Source organism: Cibotium barometz, chromosome 19 (genome assembly GCF_041138505.1).
Source record: "Cibotium barometz isolate CiBa-2024 chromosome 19, ASM4113850v1, whole genome shotgun sequence".
Lineage (NCBI taxonomy): Eukaryota > Viridiplantae > Streptophyta > Polypodiopsida > Cyatheales > Cibotiaceae > Cibotium > Cibotium barometz.
Genome location: NC_141064.1, coordinates 8,833,386 through 8,850,098, shown reverse-complemented (window position 1 = coordinate 8,850,098; position 16,713 = coordinate 8,833,386). Strand labels below are relative to the sequence as shown.

General features: G+C 38.8%; 1 pseudogene; it reads left to right on the top strand.

Moving 5' to 3' along the window:
• Positions 1 to 7,141: 7,141 nt before the first annotated feature.
• Positions 7,142 to 7,585, top strand: LOC147628194 (histone H3-like centromeric protein cnp1 pseudogene; annotated as a pseudogene).
• The last annotated feature ends 9,128 nt before the right edge of the window (positions 7,586 to 16,713 follow it).

The window sequence follows — 16,713 nt, the reverse complement described above, 5'->3', positions numbered from 1 at the left end:
TTTTCTTCATTTAGAGACTTCTCTAGATTTTTTAGAATAAAAAAAGTAAGGTTTTTAGTTTAGGGAAATTTTAGTTTGCTTTGATGAGATATTGCTTTAGGTTCTTTTACTTTCCCTCGTTTGTACGGAGAAAATTCAAATCTGTGCTTGTTTTCTTTAGTAACTATGCTCAAAAGCTTTCTTTCCCTTCCAAACCACATTAATGAGTTTAGATCTTCTCAATCATGGGGTTTCTTCTCTTCTGTAATAGAGAAATTGAAGGGTATGTTGATTATTTGGTGCCATGTAAATGGAACCACATATTCATCTCCCCCTTAATCATCTTTTTGTTTATTAATCTCTGCAAAAGAATCAAAGAACGAGAGAGCTTTATCTGATCCCTGCTAAGAGTCTTTGTGAAAATGTCTGCATAGTTCTCTATCATTAGGTAGTAGAGCATCTTGACCTCCCTGAACATGATGAGCTCATGCACAAAGTGATATAGTGAATCTCAATGTGTTTTGTGCTAGCATGAAACACAAGATTCCAAGCAATGGCCATGCAACTCTGGTTGTCACATTGCTTCGTTATAGGCTACTTTTACACCACTCCCATATTTTGTAGAATCCTCCAAAGTCTCAACTTCCTTATGCAGCTGTTCATTCTCCTTGTGTAGCTCTTCATCCCTACTTTGGCACCTCCTCTACTGCTGCCCGCTTCTTTTTCCACTGCACTAGTGGGGCTGGTGCTTTGAGTGCCTTTGTTGGTTCTGGGCTTGAGGTTGGAGCCAAATCCGGATGTCCAGATCCTCCATTTGGATTTTCGTCTCCTGACCGGTGTGGGGAATTATCTGTTTGTAGGAAGGTGTGGGTACTTGCATCACTGCAGTCACCTTTTCTAAATAAGCTCCCCACACTCCTTAAGGTATTCTACTGCATGGCTCTCCCACCAACTGCTCCATCTTTTCTACATCCAGCTCATATACTCCTCCACTTCTAGCACTGTTAAGCTTGCCTGTGCTTTCACTAGCTCTATTTTATCGTTATTGGCCCTGTTCTCGATGTCCCTTATGATCTTCACAGGTGCTCTTCGTGGATCAGGGCCACCTGTGCTTCCATTCTTTCTTGCTTTTCTATGGCCTAGTTCAATTCATCATGCATCTGCAGTGTTTCCTGCTTCTTCCTGACCATGTTTTCCTTCATCTCCTCCACCTCCTTCTTCATCATTAGGAGAAATATGGACTCTTCATTTTGCCCCTCAAGTGGTTTCTCTCACTTCTCTCTCTCTAGAAAAAGATTATAAAATAATGTTATAATATTAGCTCTTGTAGAATCAAGGAGATCTCTTTATATTGTTTTTAAAAGAGATTCACCTATATTTTTATTGTAGTATTGTCCCATCTCCAAAGTTAGGACCACCTGTCCTCAAAATTCTCAAATTTGAAATAATAATATTCTATTTGATCTAAAAACGTGAAGCATCTAAGATGTGACACTCTTAAATGCCCACAACTTTTTAGCTTTGAAATCCTTCCAAATAGATTGCATTTACGTATTTCAAAATGGGAGAAGTTAAAAAACGGAACAACTTGATATAGACATCACATTTTTGAATTTCTTTTTACCCACGCCTACCTCTATGCTCTAAGAGTGTGACTGTTAATTTTCGTGATTTTTGATTAAGTATACAAGGGTTTATGAAATTTTTCTTCATTTAGAGACTTCTGTAGATTTTTTAGAATAGAAAAAGTAAGGTTTTCAGTTTAGGGAAATTTTAGTTTGCTTTGATGAGATATTGCTTTAGGTTCTTTTACTTTCCCTCCTTTGTACGGAGAAAATTCAAATCTGTGTTTGTTTTCTTTAGTAACTATGCTTAAAAGCTTTCTTTCCCTTCCAAACCACATTAATGAGTTTAGATCTTCTTAATCATGAGGTTTCTTCTCTTCTGTAACAGAGAAATTGAAGGGTATGTTGATTATTTGGTGCCATGTAGTTGGAACCACATATTCATCTTCCCCTTAAATCATCTTTTTGTTCATTAATCTCTGCAAAAGAATCAAAGAACAAGAGAGCAATGGAGGTATGTCCATCTTGTTATCTGTTATGTTGTTTTGTTATGGTTTAATTTTGTCTGAGTTATTATGTTTTCTTTTCTATTTTGACATTCTTATTATTCTAAATGTGATTTAGTCATTTGTGAAATAGAAGATAATAGTTGAGTTTAATGATGTTATATCTATGCTATTTGGATTGTTCATTTACTGATTTTCTGAGTGCAACAAGTGTGTGAAATATAATTGTTGAGTAATAGTATTGGTTTAGTTTTGGAAACAAGAGAGTAATAGAATCAAAGAACAAGAGAGCAATGGAGGTATGTCCATCTTGTTATCTGTTATGTTGTTTTATTATGGTTTAATATTGTCTAAGTTATTTTGTTTTCTTTTCTATTTTGACTATCTTGTTGTTCTAAATATGATTTAGTCATGTATAAAATAGAAGATAATAGTTGAGTTTAAGGATGCTATTTCTGTGTTATTTAGATTATTTATTAATGATTTTCTAAGTGAAACAAGTGTGTGAAATATAATTGTTGATTAATAGTTATGATTTAGTTTTAGGATATATTGAAGTCTATATGTTATGTTCAATAATGTTATTTCTCATTTATGATGTTATTTCTGTGTTATTTAGGTGAAACAAGTGTGTCATTTTGATTACAAGTTATGATTTAGTTCTATATTATATTGAAGTTATATCTAGTTAAAGTTGTGTTCAATAATGTTATTTTTGGTTAAATTTTTAAATTGTACAAATGTATAAAAGCTACTTTTTTGTTAATAGTTGTACTTTATCCAAAGCTAATTTTTGGCTAATAGCTGTGTTTTGTCTGAATGCTAATTTTAGGATGTAGGCCAGAACAAGAACAGAGACATTCACTTCTAATTGGAGGCCAAGTATGCACCTCTAGACAAGACAATTTCAACAAGTAAAAAGTAACTAGAGATAATGCAACAAGATAGAAATGTAGGAAAAAAATATGTCGATCTTTGGGTTGAAGGGTGTATTTATCCACCCGATCCAATTACCCAAAGACCTCCACAATTTAGTGGGCTTACATCTTTCATTAAGTATATGTGTGAAGGTAATGCAGGGTTATTGGGATACACTAGGAGGCTAGCAATGCAAGCTCATAGTGTTTACACATCTGTTCAGCACACCATGATGGGCATGGATGCAAGGATGAAGGAGATCATAAAATCACTAAGTGAAAAGAAGAGAGAGAATCAGAGTCTACAAGATGCGATGCATGTTATGGGAAATGTGGTGCATGTCGAGGTAGACAATACAAAACTGCATTGCAAAATGCAGGGTTTAGAGAAGGACAGCAAAAGGATGGTAGCAATGCTTGCAAAGACTGTTGTTACTGGACCCTCAACAAAAATCAAACAAGCACGTGAGCGTGTGAGGTTGCATAACCACTTCATGAGTTGACTAGAGGGAGTGGGAATTATAATCGGCAGGTCTATGCACAATGTGCAAACATGAAGAATATGCTTTCCAACTCAAGTGAAGAGGTTGATGATGTAATTGCAAAGGTCTTAAGCAAAGGTATGGTGAAGTATGCATTGGAAAACTCCAAATTCAAAACCATTGGTGATGATGTTACAAGATTACGCTTGAAGGAGTTAAGCAATACCTTCACAGCTACAGATGCTCAAGGCATATGTGACAAGGTAGGGATTAGCTCCGAATCCAATGCTATGATTTATAAGCAATTGGATGCAAGGTTTAAGGCTTTTCTTAACAAGAGACGGGTGGTGCCCATCCCTAAACCATTCCATGTAAAGCAGGCACGAAAAGATCTTAATGCAAAAGTCTTAGACATAATTGGTGAGCCAATGCATTTGGAACATACACAGATGCTTAAGTCTAGATCAAAGAAAGTGCCCTTCAAATACCATGTAGACAATAACTTTGTATTGAATTTATGCAAGCTACAAGCAAGAATGGTAAAGTTCTACAACATGTTTGCCGAAGAGTGCAGAGGTAAGCTTCAATTTGTTTTGAAGCTTGATGAGAGTGAAGTCGTTTGAGGGCCAAAAGATTGAACGTGTTCCTTGACACTAATGAATAGGGCGTTGGATCCCAGCATCAATTCAAAAATCCAAAATATTTCAGTATGCAATCGGAGAATGAAATATGGTGGCTTGCTGCATTTGAGGTACCAAAGGACCATGAAGTACTTAAGATTTTTTTTAACTTAACAGAGATACCAGATATTTTACGACGGCAAATGGTGAAGTTTTGCATGTCGATGGATTTGGTGAATACAAGGTAGAATAGCATCTTGCTGGCGATTTGAAAACATTGAAATGTATGTTTGGTATTTCAAATTCAGCAATCAGCTGAGTTCCCTTGCTTATATTGCATGCAATCCAAAAAGAAAGATGGGAAGAAACAATGGATGGACAACATGGTGCTCCAACACGTGACCAGTGTGTTCAAAGGAATGGAATGTTGGTGCCATTAGATCTTAAGTGTGATTCTATTTTAGAAATACCTTTAACAAGGGTCCACTTTTGCACCTTGCATTGCATAGTAAGGATAATAGAGAAGTTGGTGTTTGAGTACATGTGTTTTGCCTACAAGATGCAACCTGCTTCAGATGCTGATGCAACATTCAAGAATGTAGAACAAGTCTTATCTGATGTTGGATTGCACCGGGGCCAAGTAGAAATAAAAAACGATGAGAAAAAGTCAAGAAAGAGTGAAAATTTTTCATGCAAACTGTGTTTTGGGGAGCGAAGGCTAGGAAATTCTTATCTCCACCACAGGATAAAGATGGTAAGTTGCTTGTAAAACAACCAGAGAAGTACGAAGCATGGAAAAAACTACACATTGCTGTCCCTGATTCGGAGCAATGGGGGACGGACGCGGATAGCAAAAGGCAAATGTGTGGATTGCACTTGATAAATTGGCACCACTTTTACAAAAGATGACATTCAATTCTAATGATGCAAATGCATTTAAAGAGGGGGTTGTAAACTTTCATAACTTAATGATAGAGGCATGGACTTCAAATTGCATTACACACTATATGGTCAAAGTGGTCTCCATTTCATTTTTATAATTAAATTGTGAATGCAATATTTTGAGTTTAATTGTGGATCCTGTGTTTTTGAATGTAGTACATACTTGAGGCTCATGGTCCATACTTTGCTGAACAAGGAAGTTTAGTGATATGGTCCACACAAGGCATGGATCGATCTCATTGGAAAGCTCGCTGTGCCGATTCCTAAAAACAACGACACATGGAGGTGGAATCAATGATTCCAATCCTATGAAGCAGTTACTCCAATGGTGGTATAGGAGAATAGAGATAAGATATGATGACAAATTAATAAAGTCCAAATCCAATGATACAGAAGCTGTTTGTAGGGGCAATATATGAAGTGAGGAAAGCAAAATATGAAAATAGCATGGCCAAAGAACATCATGCAGAATGGTTGACAACCCAAGAGAGAGTCGGTAGCAAATGGAAATATCGATAGAATTGTAATTATGAAATAACATTTTATGTTTATGAGAGTATTGGAGCAATTCAATGTTTTAAAGAAATAGGTGTTTGCTAAAGTCAACATGGATAAATTTTTCAAAATAAGTGCTTACTAAAGTCAACATGGATAACTTTTTGATAGTGTTGATATTTTTTAAAAGTAAGTGTCAATAACTTATAGTAAGTTCCATTTATAAATAAAGACACTTTTTTCATTTCTTTCCATTCCTCCATTTCTCTCCATTCCTTCTAGCTTGTGAGTATGGCGTGTACTAAGCAAAGAGCAAACAAGATGCCTTCCAAGACACCGGTTCATTCATCCGGATGGAAATGCTCATCCATCTACGTATAAGAAGAGAAGATGGATACCAGGCAGCACTGCTGCTCTTCGTGAAATTAGGAGGTTCCAGAAGAGTCATGAGTTGATTATACCCAAGGCGCCTTTCTCGAGGTTGGTGGGAGAAATACTGCAAGATCTACAAAGGGGAAATCACTACAAGTACTTTTCAAAAGATCACGCATGTAATGTGGAGTGATGGTCAGCCCAAGCATTGCTTGCTCTTCAAGAGGCGGCTGAAAGTTACTTGTGGATCTCATGCATGATGGTTAGCTGTTAGCCATCCATGCCCGGTGCATCACACTCAAGCTGTTAGCCATCCATGCCCGGTGCATCACACTCAAGCTCTCGGATCTCACTCTTGTTTGTAGGATTCGTAAAACAATAGTGATGCATTCAACCTTAACTATGACATGGTTTGAAGAGCTGTGTAAATGCTCGTGTATCATTTTGTGTTTTCATGTTTTCCTTCAGTTCTACTCAACTAGTTGTACTTTATGTGATGTACCAGATTTGGATATTTTAAGTTTCCTTGTTTCCAATGTTGTGTACCAGACTTACCCATTAACTTGAATATTTTAAGTTTTCTTCATTTCTAATATCAGTGTATATTCTTATATTTTCGTGGAAAAAAGTTTGCAAGTGCATGTGCATGTGTAGGTGTTCTTAAATCTTTCGAGAAAAATTGACGCATGGTGTGCATAGATCATAATGGGTTGAAATTTGTTCTGTGCATAGATCATGTGGCTTACATCATGAGCATGCATGTGCATGTGCAAGTAAGTCCATGTGCATGTGCAAGTGCTATTTTATATGATAATATTTTTTTCCTAGAAAAAATTGATGCATGGTGTGCAGTGATCAGAATGGGTTGAAATTTATTATGTGCATAGATCATATAGTTTACATGTCTTAGATAAAATATCAGCCCTATCAAAGGCTTGTAGGGCCCTTGTCTGAAGGCTCGCGTCATGTAGAGGCCTTCTTTTTTCAATAGCAGGTCTATACACGATGTGAGCCTTCGGACAAGGGCCCTACAGACCTCTGATGGGGTTGATATTTTATCTAGGAGGTGTTCCATGATACTTATATGTACACATAAAATTAGAGCTCATTCAGATAAGGAAATTTATTTTTAGAAATTAAAAAGTATTAAATTTATGTATTGAGCTAATTTAGAAAATATATAAATTTTCATTTTAAGTATGGAAGTAACCCTCATTTCACCTCATTTCTCATCTTTCATTTCTCTCTATCACCTCCAAGAGCATGGCTCGCACCAATCAAACTGCTAAGAGAGTCTGGCCCCCCAAGGTGGGACGTGGAGTACCCCCCGTCCAACCACCACCACGACAGCAACATCGCAAGCGTAGGTGGAGGCCTGGCATTGTGGCTCTCCGTGAGATTAGGAAATACCAAAACACGGTGAACCTGCTCATACCGAAGCTCTCCTTCCAACGAGAGATCATGCAGGATTTGCAAGACCGTTGTGATAGGAGGTTCTGGGTTTACGCAGCATCAAGCCCACTATCTATGCGGTGGACATACAAAGCTTTGGCGGAGGCACTCCAGGAGGTTGCGGCCCTAGTGGATAGTTTTGGTGACACGGTGCTTACAGCTGTCCATGTGAAGAGGTTTACCATCAGTGAAAAGGACATGCAGTTGGTGCGACACATGCGATACTTGAGAGATCTTTTAGGCCAGGATCTTTAGTTTTATTTTTGTATATCTCGCATGAATGTAATTCTCAAAAGCTATGTAAAGCTTGACGTATATCTTTAAAAAAATTTTCTCTTGTCTTGTGTTGCAAATAAGTCTCTTTTAATTTGAGTTTATATAATTTGTTGATTTATAAGCGTCTTCAAATGGATATAATTTTTATTTGAGTTACGTGTGTAATTTGAATTTATTTTCTTGAGTCAACTAATACAATACATTACAAGACATGTATTAAACAAAAAACTATGCAACCCAAATTTCCATTCATAGCATAAAAAATTACATAGTCATCAAAGTTACATAATCATCATAGCTATATCCTAGGCTTCTTACTACTAGGCTCTCCAGACTCTGAAGCCGCCTTGATGGCTGGAATTAAAACATGGAACCCTGCAAGCTCTATCCTAATGATGAACGGTGGGATCCTATACCCCGGCAACAACAATGCCACAAGCCACCACAGAATGTAAAGGCCCTGACCTTTGAGTTGAGAACAAGTAAAGTAACTTTAAGCATCAAAGTATAACAACTTAAATTTCCAAACTTGATTTAGTCGGAATAAGTTTGAATGCAACACCCTTTGTAAGTGCTTTAATCTTCAAAAAGTTCTCTACATACCCCGGAGAGCAAGTCTTGTGAAAGACTATCACATCATTTGCAAGTTTGCCAATGTACTCCTTGAGTGCAGAGTCCTGAACCCTTCCTTGGCCCCCAGATCTTCCACTCTGGCTCGATGCAAATTCATCAAGATACACAATTTCCTGTAAACCAATAAAATTGATGTCAACATCGATCATGCAATGCATGGGAGAGGATGAATTTTTTTAAAGAATGTCCCCAAATTTGATATTTAGGGCCTCTAGGGCATGTAGACCCCACATGTATGATCCCATGCCCATCAAAGGCTGGGAAGTGCACTGTCTGAATGCTCACGTGGAAAGCCCTAATTTTTGCAGATTCAGGGCTTCCCACGTGAGCCTTCCGATAGTGCATTTCCCAGCCTTTGATGGGCATAGTATCATACATGTGGGGTCTATATACCTAAAGGCCCTAAATATCAAATCTGGGGAGAAAATTGTAAAAGGAGATACCTTTTCTGCTTCGTCAAGCTCCGTTTGCAAGAGTGCCTCCAGATTTGCAGGGGTCTACCATTGTTCGACTGGACCACATATGTCGCATGCTGTGGTCGAGGTCCGAAGAGTTCATTCTACAAGCGCTTGAACTCTTCATATCTGAGATCTCATATTGAGGAGTTGCATCCTCAATCTGCTTCTGGACAACGGCAATGATAGCAGAGATATCATCTACCCTACTTTTCATCATATCGCCCTACCTCATTAACCTGTGGTAGTGCTGAGAAGAATCAGCTAAGATGGCGGCTTTGCTACCTAAGGAATCAAGATTGCTGGGCCACATACTACGCTGTGCCAATAAACCACATGATCAATGTACATGTTACGGCATGATGGAAAGAGTATGAAGCAAAAAAAGAGTATCAATGTACATGCCACTGCATAATGGAGAGGATGAAGCAAAAAAGAAGGTCAATCCATTACTCCTCAACTTTCCAGAGTTTGAATATCCATATTTTGGCATGATCCTAACAGAGGATTGGATGTGCAAACAGATCACACAGTTCATCATGATATAACCAGCCAAGCATCCATTTAAGTTCTTGGAAACCATCATGATTTTCTTCCAAGACTTCAAAAAGGAGAAGCCCCACATGTAATGGCATAAATATGATCGATCCCATATGCAAGGACTCACCTTTGATATCAACATCGAGCCCACACTATGGTAGATATGTGGGCTATTTGCACACATCCAGTTCTTGGAAACCTTTTGGATGTAATCTTGTGAAGCGATTATATCCTCCAAGTTCATCCTCTCTAGATACAACTTTATGTTCACTTATAACATTAATGAAAAGCCACTCCAACACTTGAAGGTGGTGCAACACTTCCACATGCAAAGGTCATCCACAAAGATGAAACCGCAAGATGCCGCCACCGACAAAGGTAGTGAAACACTTCCACATGTAGAGGTCACATTGTGAAGATGAACCTAAAGATTCCACCATTGACAAAGGCCGTTCCTTATAGCTTCCGAGGATAGAAGGCAGAACTAGGCAAGGGGTTTGTTCACACCTTCCATAAATCAAAAAATCCTGGCATCTAGCCTACGAACATTTCACATTATCTATGGTCATAGGCCCCCAGAGATGTAGCAATTTCTAGCCATACGGCTTGTATGTATAAATAGAGATAAGAAATGGGCACCCACTTAAGTTAGGTGGCCGGGCAAAGCATGTGTATGTATACAACTTTTGATAGTGTGGATGGGGATAATAAATCATATCTCAAGGGTAAAGCTTTCTTCTTCTCTTATACTCTTACCTTCTTGCTTGCTTCCTTGTAGTGTGCCTGCTTATGTGGGTGCTTAGAGTGTGTTGAGTGTGTGCATACTTGTGTGTGGGTGCTAGAGCTTTCACTAGAAGGAGCTTTTATATGGGTACACCTACACGTGACACCTACAATCCACAAAATGGGCTCTACATCTAGCAGACACATTAATAGGCACCAATATCTCAAGAACGTGCATTAAGCTTCATCATCGATACATTTCTGGATGGGTGGGACCATAGCAGGTGCAAGCATGATGGCCCATGATGGTAGTACGACCCATCACCTGGACGTTCCTTAAATCAACAGGAGTCTCGCCCCACCACCCAATGATCCACATTGCCTCTATCCCCAATGCTCTCTAATGCCAAATCTCTTAAGCCGTAGAGGCTACCCAACTCTATTGTAGCTATGGGCAAAGTCTGCTTACCATGCATCAACAATCTAATGATCTTGAGTCCCTAAGAAAAGGGATGTCAAGTTAATGTTGAGAAAGCAATAAAGAGAGTCAAAGAAAGCATCGAGTTGGAGCAATCTTCAAGGTTAATGAAGTACACATAGGGCACAACTTCCGTCCATCCCATGCACATCACCACCTCATACTTCACTATGGGTATCTTATTTTTTTCCACATCTTACACCTAATGGCGTGCACACACATATGTACCTGCAAACTAACCTCATCAACGCTAACCCTCCTCATATATCTCTGAATGGGGGGACCATGGTGGGCATAAGCTTGGCCCATGATACAACCCATTGCCTGGAGAATCATCGACCTTGTAATTACCTCCAAGAGCTTCAATGCGTGCAACCTCTATTTCAACTCTAATTCAACTAACCTCGTCAATGCAAACCCTCCACATATATCTTTTAATGGGGGGACCATGGTGGGCATAAGCCTAGCCCATTGTCTAGAGAATCATTGACCTTGTATGTACCTCCAAGAGCTTCAATGCGTGAAATCTCACCTTGGCTGATGTATTCACCATGAAAAAGCCTAATCTTTAGGCATCACATTGTGAGATCATGGCATAATGCCAAGAAGATCACCAATATGCCTTGCATCTAGCTATGAGTCGGTCATGAACCATACCACTTAGCCTTGCATGATGCCAAACGTATAACGTATCCTCCTAGACCATCCACACCTTTTCACCTCAGTAGTAGCTTCTTCACCATCGACTTGGTGGATGATGTGAGGATGTAGTTACCGCTAGGAAGGGGGGTATGTTAACTACCCCCCTTCCTAGCAGAAATCATGTTAACTACTTTGGGGTATGTTAATTATCCCCCTTCTTAGCAAAAATCATGTTAACTACTTTGTAGATTAACATGATTTCACATGCCCGACCTACTATAAGATGCTTTATCATCTTACCTGCTCAAATAGGCACTTATCTTCTGTAAGATGGCAATGGAACGTATAAAATGACCTTACATGGAGGCAAAGGGGCATTTCTGGTGTGATGCGACGACGATAGATGACCTAGAGCACCACATCTAAGGGGGGGGGAGTTGCATTGAAGCTCTAAGCCCAATGACACATATTTTGGCAAGGCTAAGGTAAGCTATTGACTTGAAAACTCATCTCACAAGGAGTACAATGGAATGTTTCAGGTGTGGGACATAGCTCCAAATGTTTTAGTTGTGAGACATAGCTCTGAATTATCAAGTTAGATTTCAAAACTCATCTCAAAAGGAGTACATTAGAAGTTTTAGGTGTGGGACATAGCTCTAAATTGTCCTCACCCAAGGGAGAAAACAAGGGAACAACCCCCTATGTGGAAGGAGTATAGTGGAGAAAGCCACATTACCAAAAAAATTACCCTTTCAACATCCTTGGAGGCACCAAAAGAAGAGAACCCAAAATACCCAGAGATCATTGCCAACTTAGTGGAGTTGGTAGAATTCAAAGCACCCTCACAAGGACCACCCCCAACAAAGATGCTTCTAATCCCACCTAGTCTTTTAACATCTTTGGAGGCACCTAATTTGAAGCAATACAAGGACCAACAAAGATGCTTCTAATCCCAATGCAACACCTTTCATAAAGAAGGTAAAGTTATCTAAAACCCCTCCTAAAGGAAAAGAGAAAGAATGAAGTCTCCCCCCTTATGATTGGAGAATCCATACTAAATAAAAAGGGCCCCTTAATTGCCAAATCAAAAGGAACCAACATACAAGAGCTTCCCTCGGAAGAAATCACATCCTACCAAAGATGACCCTACACCCATTCCACCTTGGCACAACCCTAAAGCAAGGTAGGATTTTCCTCTTTCCTAAAAATCTAGAGAAGATATTGAGACAATAAAGGAGAATGAATTGTGAAGGAATTAGATACTTTCTAGCCAAACATTACTTTGAGGTAACTCCTAGTCTTGTCACCAAGTTCAAAGCCCTTCTCTCTAAATGAAGGAGTTTAAGGCCATCAATGTTACCAAATTCAAAGAACCCTTCCAAGAAAGAAAATCAAGTGTATTCGTTAATGACTTTGTGGGCCCTGACACTCCGAAAACAAAGTGTGGATTGAAGGATGTTACATACCTGTTACATACCCAATATCCTTAAATGGAGGGTTCGTGAGATCAATATAATGATGGAAGAAATAATGAAAGAATTGGGGCTAGAAGGACTTCACCCCCACTAACTGGCTCGCTTGCATTGCTAACCAAGGCAGAGTAAAGCCCATGGGTAAGAACACCATGGCAAGGAAATATTATTGGATGGCATACTTGGTGGTCCAACCCATACCTTATGGTACATCCTTAGGAAGACCCTGGGGAAAAGCCAATATATACTAGTTCAAAGATACACTTATATTGAAAAAGGTGTAGAAAGACTTGTCTTGAAGATCTATGCTAGATATAGAGAAAAAGGCTCCACACCCTTAAAAGATTCATTGGATGTTGGCCAAAATTCATCGAATGTTGGACAAGACATCACCCCAATTGACACATCCCACGAAGAGCAAAAAATGAAGGCTTCACAACCTTAGAAGATTCATCAGATGTTGGCCAAGACATTACCCCAAGTGACACATCCCATGAAGAGCAAAAAATTAAGTGGATGCTACCCGAATCCAAGACTCCAACCATATATGCTCTCTTCATGGAAATTAACAACTCATATATTTAAGTCAATTCTGCCTTCCTAGGGGAAGTGCCTTGACCTTGGAGGTAGAAATGAAGCTTTTGAAAGGTCATCAAACCAAGATATTGAAGAGTGGATGAACTCCACACCCTCATATGTCACATTCCTTGAAGAAAGTTCCGTGGACTCCTTGCTTTTCATTCCACAGGAAGAGCCAATAAAGGAGGAATCAACTTCCTAACCATTTTTAAAGGAACCAAAAGAAAAATGAAGCTAAAGAAAGCAAGATTCTATTAAGGAATAAGATCATTCTTTTAAGGAGTACAAGTCAAACCGAAAGGTACCTTTATCAGAGAAGATGAAGGACACAAGAAGGAGCTGAGATTGAATGCACAAGATGAACACTTAAAGTTGAAGGACACAAGAAGGAGATGAGATTAAATGCACGAGATGAACACTCAAAGTGGGTAGCTCACAAAGAATTACAAGGGCTCACATAATTACTACAATGTGATTGCTTGTCTTTGGAGACACCAAGAGGGATAACCCATCTCCGTTTGTCAACACCACATAATTATTACAATGTGTTTGCTTGGCCTTGGAGACCTAAAGGGTTAACCCATCTCCATTTGTCAACACCACATTGACTTAGAGCCTAATGCTAAGCCCAGTCAGATAAAGGCAAAGGAGAATGAACCCTAATTACTCCAACCCTAGTCAAAGTTGAACTCCTTAATCTCTAGTAACCCATAGTGAATGGCACCAATAGTGGTAGTGCCAAAGAAGTATGAGAAATTGAGATTCTATGTAGATTATCGAAGGCTTAACTATAAGAGAAAAAAGGACCACTTTCCCACTTTCCAACATCCTTCACTGATTAGGATATCGTGGTCAACAAAGAGATGTAGTCCTTCTTAGATGGGTTTAGCATGTACAACCAATCCCCACCAATCCCCTATAGCCAGAGAACATAGGGCCAAGATAAACTTTACCACTAATTGGGGAGTTTATGCTTACTGAGTAATGCCCTTTGGCTTGTGTAATGCCCGAGTAAACTTCCAACAAAGAGTGATGATAGCTACTTTCCAAAGCTTTCTCTCCCACCACTTCATTGAGGTTTATTTGGGTGAGGCTTATGCATCTTGAGTAAAGCACACAAAATGTCTACATAATTTATTTGAAAAGTATAGAGAATATGGATTACCCCCCTTAACCCAAAAGGTGTGTCTTTATAGCCACCTTATGCATCTTTTAGGACCCTCTTAGGACATGTGATCTCAATCTAAGGCATAGCAATAGATTGAGCCAAGCTGGAGAAGATAGCATCCCATCACCAACCTCTCTCCATGCCTTCTTATCTTTTTTTTACCAACAGTTACATGGTTTCTCGACGTTTCTTGCTATCTAGCTCGTCATGATCTAAACTGTTGAATCAATCATGACGGCTATGTACACCCAGGTGTGAAAGTTATTGAACAGTTTGTTTTATGCTTGGGTAAGTGAGGTGGCTTTATGCTGAAAAACAAAGTGATGGGTTAGTGGCACACAGAGGTGATGCTATCCACCCTAGCAGGTTGCATAGTGTTGAATTAACCTGGATTAATCTCTATACCCAATTAACATATATATTAATGAAGAGAATAGTATTTGGCGGATTCATGTAGGCTAAGGTGGATTGGAACAAGTGTTGATGATAAGAAAGGTGTGATGGCTTGATTCAAGAAAAACACAAAGAAAGTTAACAAAATTACAACCCCTTTCTTGTATACATATTGTTGGCGGACCATTAGAATGTGTTATGGACTATTTGGTCGAACCATTTGTATGATGTACAATTGCATACTAATATAAAATGTCCATGGAAACATTCTAAAGACATATATGCATACAATGTATGACATACCATTTGAACTTGTATGCGCACGCGCGCACACACACACATATGGCCAATTGGGTTTTTTGACTTGTCCTTTGTACCTTTCTATTTGTACGTGGACCGTGTACTTGTATGTGACTTGTTGTAAATGTACATTTACCATTGTATGACATACCATTGTAGTTGTACGTATATAATTTGACTTGTGTAAATTTTGACCCCAATTTAGATTTTTGTAGTCTTCAGCCCTGGTGTGACCTTCATACTTGTTATGGAAGTCAGGTCAACCAACTAATGCTTTCTTTAAATGTAATCCATTCTATCCTCTATCAAAGTTGGAATTTGTGAAATGTAGGACCACGAGCTTTCTGCATTAGTGACTCGATCTTCACTTGTTGAGATGGGATATTCTTGTGTGTCATGGCTCTTCTCACCATGCAAATGATGGTTGCCTTTTGCCCTTCCTTGGTGTGAGGCACCTCTTGAGGTGGGATGTTTGTGTGTGTCATAGCTTTTCTCACCCATGATGATGATGGTTCTCCTTTGCCCTTCCTTGGTGCGAGGCATCGATGTAAGAGTTTGCGTCACAAAATTCTTTGATGTTGATAGCCACAATTCTATGCAGATTCCATGAAGGTTTCTATTGTAATGTATGTTTGTAGGTTCTTGCATTTCTTTAATGGGTCTACCCCTAGTGGAGCATGCATTTTTTACCTATTTTACCCTAGGATTAAGAGGTTCTTGTAGTAACTTACCATTGTTAGGCAAGTGTTCTTGTATGGCTCTCATAGGGTTATAGTAACTTACCATTGTTAGGAAAATGTTCTTGCATTTCTTTAATGGGTCTACCCCTAGTGGAGCATGCGTTTACCTAGGGTTAAGAGGTTCTTGTAGTAACTTGCCATTGTTAAGCAAGTGTTATTGTATGGCTCTCATATGGTTATTGTCATTAGTTTAGCCTTCTACTTTAGTTGATGAATTATTTGTCAGCCACCTTTGAAAATGTGCTTTACTTGGGTAAGTAGATGTCATAAAAAGACAACAAACAAACAAAAAAACTTTCCAAAACACACAAAACTAGAAATGTTGGTGTGCAAAAAAGAAAACTTTATCTCATTTTCTCTACTCTTACACTCCATAATGACACCATGATCATGAGAACACAATGATAGAATGCTTCTCAAGCATGCAAAGCTAGTAATCTATGGATTTAAGGGCAACTAGTCGTGCCTCTCCTGACCGGTAGTGGCACCAAAGATGTAACTTCTTAAATTGGGCTTCAAACTGTGTTTATAACCATGAAAAAAGCAAATAAAGGCAACAAAAAAAGCAATGTCACATTAACAACCATGAAATAACGAAATGTATTAAAATAAAAGGCAACAAAAAAGCAAGGTCGCATTAAATAAAGCATGCATTATTAAAGGCAACAATAGTGTGGTTGTGTAAAATAAGAAACCAAAGGTTTAAGTCCTATCTTGGCACTTTAGGAAGGGGAGGAAGTAAGTACCTCCCTTTTTGTAAGAAGGGAAGGGGGGTAATAAGTAAGTACATCCCTTTGTAAAAAGAAAGGAAGGGGAGTACGTAAATACCTCTATTTGTAAGAAAGGAAAGGGAGTAAGGAAATACCTCTCGGTAAAAGAAAGTACCTCTCTTTGTAAGAAAGGAAGATTGACTAAGATTTATCTTTAAAAATCTATTGCCTTGCCCTTGAGGCAATATGTCCCTAAAATGTTTTCATCTTAATT